This window comes from Lactuca sativa, chromosome 9 (genome assembly GCF_002870075.4).
Source record: "Lactuca sativa cultivar Salinas chromosome 9, Lsat_Salinas_v11, whole genome shotgun sequence".
Taxonomy (NCBI): Eukaryota; Viridiplantae; Streptophyta; class Magnoliopsida; order Asterales; family Asteraceae; genus Lactuca; species Lactuca sativa.
The window spans coordinates 192,322,376-192,333,087 of record NC_056631.2 but is presented as its reverse complement, the minus strand read 5'-3'; positions in this window follow the sequence as shown (position 1 = coordinate 192,333,087).

The following is a 10,712-nucleotide window of genomic DNA, read 5'->3' as shown; positions in this document are numbered from 1 at the left end:
TAACTGCAGAATGGGAGCTGATTTATATATAATATTTTTTTTTGTTTTGGAAACTCAAAGCAGGATGCTATGATAATATTAGTATGTTTCTTTCTAGATGTGAATGACTTGCTCTATTACAGGAATGGGGTGATCCTCGGAAAGAAGAGTTCTACTTTTACATGAAATCATATTCACCAGTTAACAATGTGAGTGCCAATGTATCTTGTTTCAGTTTAACTGACATAAATCCATCTGACAGATCATCAAATGAAAATGTTGAAGTTAATTACTGATGGGTGTCTACTTTGAATAGGTAAAAGCTTAGAATTATCCAGCCATACTTGTTACTGCTGGAATAATGGTAGGTTGTCCTTTCCAGAAGATGACAACAGTGACATATTGTAGTGTTTACTTTTTTTTATTTGGTAATTTGTGCCAATATCATTTTCTTGATTATATCTAATGTATTGTTTAAGTGGAGGTATGTATGTATGACATGTTTTGGTAGATCCACGTGTACTTTATTTAGAACCTGCTAACTTTGTTGCCAAGTTGAGAGAGATGAAAACAGATGAGAATGTAGTGTTGTTTAAATGTATTCCATTTAAAATAACTCAACTCATCTGAAGGCAGTCTCTGTTGTTGCTAATAAACATCTAAAGGGCTTAGGCCACTGGAATTGACTTAGTGAATCCCACTAGAACTTCTTAGAAACAGTCGGTTGTTGGGACTCCTGACTATCTGGCTCCTGAGATACTTCTTGGCGTGGGACATGGCTGGAATTTACAATTATACCCCCTGCCCTTTACCCTTTATCATTTGTTCAAATGTCTTTCTGCTTATTGCTTATCTATATATTGAAAGTTGAAACACACTTAATTCCTTTGGTTTGGTTTGTTGTAGGTGCAACAACTGACTGGTGGTCTGTTGGTGTTATTCTTTTTGAGCTACTTGTAGGGATACCACCATTTAATGCAGAATCTCCACAGGTACTCACTCTCATAAAAGTATGACTCTTTGTTGAGGATGGAGAGTAGATTGCATTGCATTGCATAAAAAGGTAACAAACGTACTTTGGTCATCTTCTCATTTTCTGAATTTGGTTGGGTTAGGGTGCTGTAAGTCTTTGCCAACATTATGAACAGAGATGTAACATGGCCCAAGATTCCTGAGGAGATGAGCTATGAAGCATATGATCTGATTAATAAGTAAGTTTCTACTTTTTTATCAATCAATCCAATCATCACATATTTATACATAATTATAATTATGTTTATGTTTATTTCAATTTTAGGCTGTTGACTGAAAATCTAGCTCAACGCCTTGGTGCCATAGGGGCTGTACAGGTAATATTTTCTCTCTCCATTATATATATATATATATATATATATATATATATATATATATATATATATATATAAAGAAAAGGCAAAGAGGTAGGAAGTTAATTGATAAATAATGTGTGTGACTTATTAATGATAAACAAACAGGTAGAGATGCACCATTTCTTTAAGAATATCTATTGGGACACACTTGCAAGGCAGAAGGTAATTTCATCTATTTTCAACTTTTATTCTAAGAAAAAAAAGTTGTTTTATAAGAGTTGAGTTGAGTTGAGTTGTGTGGGGATATGTTTCAATCAGGCTACATTCATACCATCTTGTGAGACTCTGGACACGAGTTATTTCATGAGCCGGTCTATTTGGAATCCAGAAGATGAGCAGGTTGATGGAGACAGCGATTTTGATGATATGTCTGATACAGGCAGCACATTTGGTGATAGTTCTTTCGGCAATATGCTAGAGGAAGAGGTATGATCTCATATCCATGCATCCTTTTCATCACACACACACACAGACGCACACACATACCTGGTTTCTTTTGTAATCCTTGATTATTTGGTTGTGTGATTAAACAGGCCGGGTGATGAATGTGGTAACCTGGAAGAATTTGGTGCTTCAACTCTCAATGTGAATTACTCATTCAGTAATTTCTCATTTAAGGTATGATGACACAACCTACACTTTTTCTATATATACACACATTATTGATCACTATATGAGTTAGATGTAACAGCCTTGAAGGTTGATATGGTCTTAAGTCTTGGCCAATAAAAAGATTTGAGATTTTGCTTCACGTTCCTTGTTATGATTCAGGGAGGGAGCAATCTTATTAGATAAGCAAAAGTTGATGAAGATTTTACATATAAACAAGAGAATTAAATTAGGAATTAGGAAAGTTAGCTGAAAATCAAATATTCTTCTTTCCAACAACAACAACCAATTCTATTGTAATAAGCTAAGGCCTCGTTTAGTGACATGACCATGCTTGGTGTCTTATCATTTTCTGTAATCTGAAAGGTTGCTTGGTAATTAAGTATTCAAATCAAAATATTTGGCAGGGCTATTAAAGATGAAATCACAACGTGTTCTATAAACCATGAAAATTAGAGTAGCTACAACTACTCTATTGACCTACCTAATATACAATCTTGATAGATGAACTAAATACATATATTAATACTTGTTCAGGTGAATGCTCGGTTATCTTATTTAGAGATCGATAATCATGAGGGGTTGGTTAGGGAGCACATTCCTGGTAGATACGCAAAGCTGGATCAGTATTGGGGAGAGTCGCAAGTCATGGGGCCCGGGCCCCATGCAGATGGTTGGGCTGATGAATTTTCCCAAGAACACGGTGGGGACCCAAATGCTTGGGCTTTATCCTTTAAGCAACAACATGGTACTGGACGTTGGGCTTTTAAATTCTAGCATGTGAGTGAGCTCTTTCACATCAATAATTAAAATAACAGTTAAATGTTGACTTACTATTAATTCTTATGTTATTGATTTCAGGAGCAAACACAGATGATGTTTGTGGTCCGAATGGCAGGTGCAAACACGTTCATTATTATTTCTCTCTCTCTCTCTCTCTCTCTCTCTTTATATATATATATATATATATATATATATATATATATATATATATATATGTTTATATTTCATATGTCCTTGTCATAGGAAGTAGATCCATTTGAGAGATTAACTGATCAAGACATCCGCACTACAATCCACCATGTAACTGGTCCTAGATCCGCTTTATTCGTGCCAGAGGTTTAAATTTTTATTTATTTATGTATTTATATTAATAATTTAACACTTTAATACATATATATAGGTTCCACTTCAAGTTTTGGTTCGAAGACAAATAGCTCGGTTGTTGGATCATTGTCTTCAATGTGCTAGACTTGTATACAATGAATTAGTAAAGGTATTATCTTTTTTTCTTGTTCTTTTTCTTTTTTTTATAATTCAGAATAAATAAATATTTGGGAAATATTTCAGATCACCCATAGTTGTCTAGTGCATGAACTACAATACACATTAATGACATTGCTGGGAGTTTTTTGTTTAAAGGTCTTCAACCTTCACAAACAATGATTGGACACTTAGTAGAAATGGAGGTATTAGACCAAAGTACTTCAATTGCGATTATTATACATACATGTTCCTGTTTATTAAACCAAAGTATTTATGGTGTCAGGTTACTTCAGTAAAAACTTGTAGTTGGTATTCACCATTTACTATTGATTGACTTACTTTTTTCTGTTTGATGCAGAGTCAATTGGTAGGGAAATTGTTAATTTTTCAAAGTAAAACAAAGGGTTGATTGAACGAAATAAAAGAAAACACCAACACTCCATAGTTAATAAGAATAAAAAAAATAAAGATACGAGGAAAAAAAAAGGTAAAACAAACTCGTATGTATGAATATGATTTGTATGGTAATTAAATTTATAGTGTATGTATGTTTTGGCTTGCATGCAGTCTTTGTTTGGCAGCTTGGACAAACTTTGTAGCACCTGATCGTCCATGCCACTCTTGGTAAAACAAATTTATAGTGTACTTCTTCCATTCATGTTAGTAATTTCTCATTATGATGTGTTGTTTCTTGTGCATTTTTATTTTTAGGAGGTATTTTACTTTCTTAAATATTTAAAGTTACAGAACATGAGTATCGGCACATCATGGAACATTTTAGGGCAGTTGTTGGTTTTCCTCTTGGTGATCCATCAATGAAGTGGCCAACATCATGTAATAACATTTTAGGGGAAGATGTAGGTATATGCTTTTTTTAATGAATAATGTAATCATATGTATGAATATGAAATAAAGTTTGTTATTTGTATGACAATAAATTTTATGCAATGGATTGTATTTTTTGTATATGGTATTTTATTTTGTGTTATGAGACATTAAATGCAAATTTAATTTGAAAATTAGTAAATCTGTAAATAATATTGTTTTTAACATTTAAAATTATGATACGCATTAATGTGTGTCATCTTTATTTATGACATGACCTTTCTTGACAGGGGCTTCCTTGATACGCATTGCGTGTCATAAACATGCGCGTCGTAAGGTTACGACACGTAAATGTGTGTCGTCTTCCTTTATGACAGGGCTTTCCTTGATACGCATTTCGTGTCATAACCGCACGTTGTAAATGCGCATCATAAATGCGCGTCGTCTATAGACGAAGTGAAAAAGTGCGTTGTCTCTCTTGATGACAGGGCCTTTCTTGACGCGCATTTGCGCGTCGTCTGAGCCCTTTACGACGCGCAATGAGCGTCGTAAAAGGCTGTTTTTCTAGTAGTGTCAAACTTTGAGATAACTCAAATTTGGTATCTTTTTACACCAAGGGTCACAAGGAGTACTCTTACTCCTTTTATTTGGAGTTCTGTTCAAGATGTAACACACAGTGAACATTGCCTCTATCAGTAAGCAAGACTTTTATTAATTCATTTTTATGAAGCTCAACTTGTTTTTTATAAGTTTTAAATTTATCAAGTGCTTCATCCTTAGAATGTAGCAAATAGACATAATAATATCTAGATGCATCATCAATAAAAGTAGCAACATACATTTTGTTTCCAAGGGAAGGTGTTGCATGGAAATCACATAAATAACTACGTATAAGATCCAACACCTTCTTTTCCTTAACAACATATTTGAAAGGTTATCTAGTGATTTTAGTTACCATACAGGTTTTACATTTTTCATTATTTTGTATATCAAAAGCAGGAATTAAACTAATTTTAGACATGTCTTTTTAATTTATTGTAATGAATGTGTCTTAGTCTAGCATGCCATAAATCATATTTCTTAAAATTATTGCTAGTACTAGTAGAAGCCATGCAAACAGAATTATCAATAAAAGGATAATTAATATTAAGACTAATCATTCCATTATATACATATCCAAATCCCATACAAGAACCATGTCTTGACAAGATACACTTGTCACTTTCTAATACTTGTTTGTAACCACAATTATTTAATAAATTTTCAGACACAAGATTCTTACGAATCCCTAGATCATATAAAACATTGTTAAAACACAAACATTTCCTAGAAGTAAAGGTAAGTAAAGCAAACCCTAGTCCCTTGATTGGTTTAGTTGTAACATTTCCCATCTTCACAACAAATCTATCTTCAATTGGTTGAATGTCCTTGAACCAATATAAATCTTTGAAAACATGACTGTTGCTCCCGAATCAAACCACCATGCAAGATTATCATCCCGCACATAAATGCTTCAGAATTCATAGAAATCTAATTCTGAATATATTTAGAATTCTGCATGAAAATAGAAATCCGACCTTATTGCTTTTCTGGATCCTTGGATCCACTTGGTCCAGCATCATCCTTGTTCATTTTATGAAAACGACAATCTTTCTTGGAGTGACACAGTTTGTTACAATCCTAACACACCACTTTTGCTTTCTTGTTGGAAGACTTGTCATCCTTGATGGGTTTTAGTATAGTACAATATCCTATGGTGTACATACAACCCTAAATAACTTGGATCTATGTTTTCACTAATTATACATGCAAATGGTTTCCAAGGCATTAATCCTATAACTAGCATGCAATTTTCATATACCAAATAAGATACTAATTAGAGTAACATACCTTTTATGTATCTTGAAGTCTTGATGTATTTGGCCTTAAGAGCTTAGCCCCAATAGTGTGGAAGCCTCAAATGAAGTCACAACACATCATGGACAAAGGATGAAACATGAGAGAGAATTACTACACACCAAAACCGCCCATATCCTCCAAGAATACATTAGTGGTGATTTTGGCTATGAAGCAACATATTTATATGTGGAATTCCAAAGGTCATGGGTTAACCCAAGCCCATACCCATGGGTTTATGATCCATGGTTAATGTGGCCCAACTCTTTATGTATCCATACATAAACTTGGTCCAACATGGATCATAAGTCCAACACATATAAATATAATTAATTACCATAATTAGTCCCCATAGATTTAATTAGTCTCTTTTGATCACTAATTTAATTCCAAATTAGTTCTTGATCAATACTAATTAAAACATATGATTTCATTTTAATATATTAGAACTTATAATATATTAATAAATCATACATAACCTTCTCTCAAAAGTCTATCCTAACAAATTGTCATGGTGATATGGACCCCAAATGGACCATGCTACTCTCCGGTCAACTACATACCAACAATAGTTATTGGCTTAGACATCTAATCCAACATTCCTTTCCTTTGAACTTCCTTTTTCCATTAGACTTGTTTTGATTCTTTGATGCTTCTCCATCCACCATGTTCACAGAAGAGGAACCAACTTGGTTCTTGCCTTTGGGATTGTTATCAAGTTCTTGAGTCCTTAAGGAATATTCAATCCGTAAATGGCTTTTAAGTTGACACAGTCACATAAATGGTTTCATCCATTTTCAGATTGTGTTGAGCAAAGTGTCCCTAAATCCTTAATATTTCTTGGAATTGTTCCATAACAGGCCTAGAGTCAACCATCTTGTAACCCATAAAGTTACCGATGTAACATCCATAAAAAATCATAAAAATTTCAAACTTTTTCAAGTATCCAAAACCATTACTTATTACAAAATATTTTCAAAAAAGTTTCATATCAGAGTATCCCAGAAATAAAAATCATAAAATCTGAGGAGGTGCATGATCAAGCCTTCGCCTTCCTGCGATCATCCGAAGTACCTGAAACAAAATCCAACCTTGTAAGCCCGAAGCTTAGTCATTTCCCCCAAAATAACAACGCCATACAAACCACAACCATATCATAACAAACAACATGCATATAGAGTCTGCAGTATGATGATGGGTTTTAGCCATATGAACATTCCTATGTGCACATGCAACCCTAATGCTTGGATCTAGGTTTCTTTAATTGAACATACATTGAATCCAAGACTTCTAATGGCTAATAGAGTTTAATAACAATATAAAACAGAGATTAGAAGTTTACCTTGAAACACTTGCTTGATCTTCTTGTCCTTGAGGCTTTAGAGTCACAATTGTCACTCCTCTAATGGCTTACAAACACCAACTAGCAAGGAGGATGATTTGAGAGAGAGGAGGGAAGAGAAATTCGGCCAGGGTTTCTTCTCTAAGCACAAGTGCCAATTTCTCTTGACCCTAAGGGTCTATTTATACTTGCAAGGCTCCTAGGGTTTCACCCTTAAACCCTAATTGGATAACTTAGGCCCTAAGAAATCGAAATCCCTTTCATGATAAGCCCTAGACGATTTTATGGCTATCCTTAGCCCTAGAAATCGTCCACCCCTCATCCATAAAGGATATATAGCCCAAAGTGCAACTATCAAACAATTGACAGTTTATACCCCTTTATTTAATTAATGTCTTTAAGTCACCAAATTAATTCCTAATTAATTTATGACTTATATTACTCAAATAATAATATTATTATACCTTATATTATTCTCATAATATATTAATAATATTTATTCTCTCATAATAAATCATCCTGTCAGGTTGCTATGGTGAAGGCAACCCAAAAGGACCATGCACAATCGGGTCAAATACTTGCCAAATATAGTTGTAGCCTTAGACACTATTCCAACAGTCTCCCACTTGGATAAGTCTAGTAACTATATGCACAAGTATAATCCGGTTTGCAATCGTAGCTCTCAAAGACGCTGTCAAACTCTGATCTAATCAATCTTGTCCTTTAGATAAGGGATCGTATAGTCCTCTGTTTAGATATCATGCTGACATTTATATGGAACTAATTTGTCTAGCATTTGGTTTCTCGATCTCCGATTTATTTGACACAGAACTTAATCGAACACATCAATTCAGTTCTGACCGGGCCCGACACATAAGTCAAATCAAATCATCGAGCGGCCGAGATATCGCTTTTACCCTCTTAGGATAAAAGTAACAGATAAACTTCGACTTATATGCATTACTTATTCATTAATCAACTATACACAATAATGCGTTTTATAACATCAAGTTACTGATGCGGTTTCACATTATCAATGTACAACCAATTAACAAATAACAAACCATATATCTAGGTTTTAAAACCATATGATATTATCGTCTTGCGATCACCCTTTCTATCACATTCCATAAGGTGATTCCAGGAAGCGCGGATTTGTTCCAATGCTCAAAACTAGTTCATAAGCACTCATGAACGTTGCAGCAAACTTTTGCTATGTCTAATACCATTTAGACAATCTACACACCAATTCATGACAATCTTCATTCATACCTACTTCCAACATATGAACGATTGTGGATAATTTGAACAATTCGATTATTCTTAATAAACTCAATTATTCTGGAAGTCAAAACATGCAAAATGAAACAATAGTTAAACAATTAACATAAGACAGTAACATTACTCATAAATAATACTCTTTTACTTAATCATCAAATGTTAATTACATTTATCTATTACACGTTTCTACTACTATCTAATCAATACTAATATCATCCTTCAGCCCAATACTCCTAGCATGCTGCAAGTGCTTAACCCTACTCAGTCTCTTTGTAAGCGGATCTGCTGGGTTATCTTCTGATGATATCCTCTTCACTACGAGTTGTCCTTCTTTTTCACGATGTCTAATAAAGTGATATTTTCTGTCGATATGTCGAGATCTACTATGATCCCTTGGTTCCTTGGTCAAGGCAACTGCTCCTTCATTATCACAGAAAATCTCCATGGGCTCCTTTATGGCAGGTACAACTCCAAGATCACCAATGAAGTTCTTTAACCATATTGCCTCCTTCGACGCTTTGCTTGCTACAACGTACTCTGATTCACACGTTGAATCAGCTGCAGTTTCCTGCTTGGAACTTTTCCATGTTACTGCTCCTCCATTCAGGGTAAAGACCTAGCCCGACTGCGAACGGTAGTTGTCTCTGTCGGTTTGAAAGCTGGCGTCACTATACCCTCGCTCCTTCAAGTCATCACTCCCTCCGAGGACTAAGAACCATTCCTTAGTCCTCCGAAGGTACTTAAGGATATTCTTAACCGCAATCCAATGGGCTTTGCCAGGGTTCTCTTGATATCTGCTAACCATGCTCAAAGCAAAGGCTACATCAGGGCGAGTATAATTCATAGCATACATGATTGAGCCAACTGCGGAAGCGTATGGTACTCGGCTTATTTCTGTTATTTCAGCTTCTGTACTCGGACTTTGAGTCTTACTCCACTTGGAATTACTTTGTATCGGTAATTCTCCCTTCTCCGAGGTCCTTCATAGCGAAGCACTTCCCGAGCCAGGACTTAACTTCCTGCAGAGTCGGGACATCGTTTCCTATGAGTAGTATGTCATCGACATACAAAACGAGGAAGCTTACTATACTCCCACTGGCTTTCACATATACACACGATTCATCTTCGCTTCGTACAAATCCAAACTCTTTGACTTTCTCATCGAAGCAAAGACTCCATCTGTGAGACGCTTGCTTATGTCCATAAATGGACTTCTCAAGCTTACACACTCTATTCGGATGCTTCGGATCAACAAAACCATCTGGCTGAGCCATGTAAACATCCTCAGCCAACTTCCCATTAAGGAAGGTGGTTTTGACATCCATTTTCCAAATCTCATAAGCATGAAATGCGGCAATAGCTAGCATCACTCTAATAGACTTAATCTTCGCAACTGGTGAGAAGGTCTCATCATAGTCAACTCCGGGAGTTTAAGTAAAACCCTTCACGACCAATCGCACCTTATATGTGTGTACGTTTCCATCCACGTCAGTCTTCTTATTGAAGATCCATTTGCACCCGACGGTCTTACGTCTGGGCACATTATCAACCAAATTCTAAACTTGGTTGTCATACATGGACTGGATCTCGCTGTCCATTGCCTCTTTCCATTTCGCAGACTCCGGGTCTGCCATGGCTTCCTTATAGCTATTTGGTTCATCTAGATTTATTAGTGTACCATCACTAATATACGTGTCCCCTTCGATAGTAATATGAAAACCATAAAACTGGGGTTGAACTTTAACTCTTTCGGAACGTCTAAGAGGTAAGGACTCGTCAATCGTTTCAACCGGAGTTTCTTCCTCGGATTGAGCGCTAGCGGTAGAGGTTCGTTCATCTATCGACTCTTGAATCTCTTCAAGTTCGATTTACCTCCCACTGTCTCCTTGGCTTATGAGTTCTCGCTCTCGGAAAACTCCTCTCCTCGCAACAAAGACAACATTGTCCTTCGGTCTATAGAAGAGATATCCAAAGGATTTCTGCGGGTAGCCGATGAAAATACATCGCTCACTACGAGGTTCGAGCTTGTCGTGAGTATCTCGTCTTACGAAAGCCTCACAACCCCAAACCTTGATATGTTCCAACGAGGGAGCTTTCCCTGTCCACATCTCGTGAGGTGTTTTGGC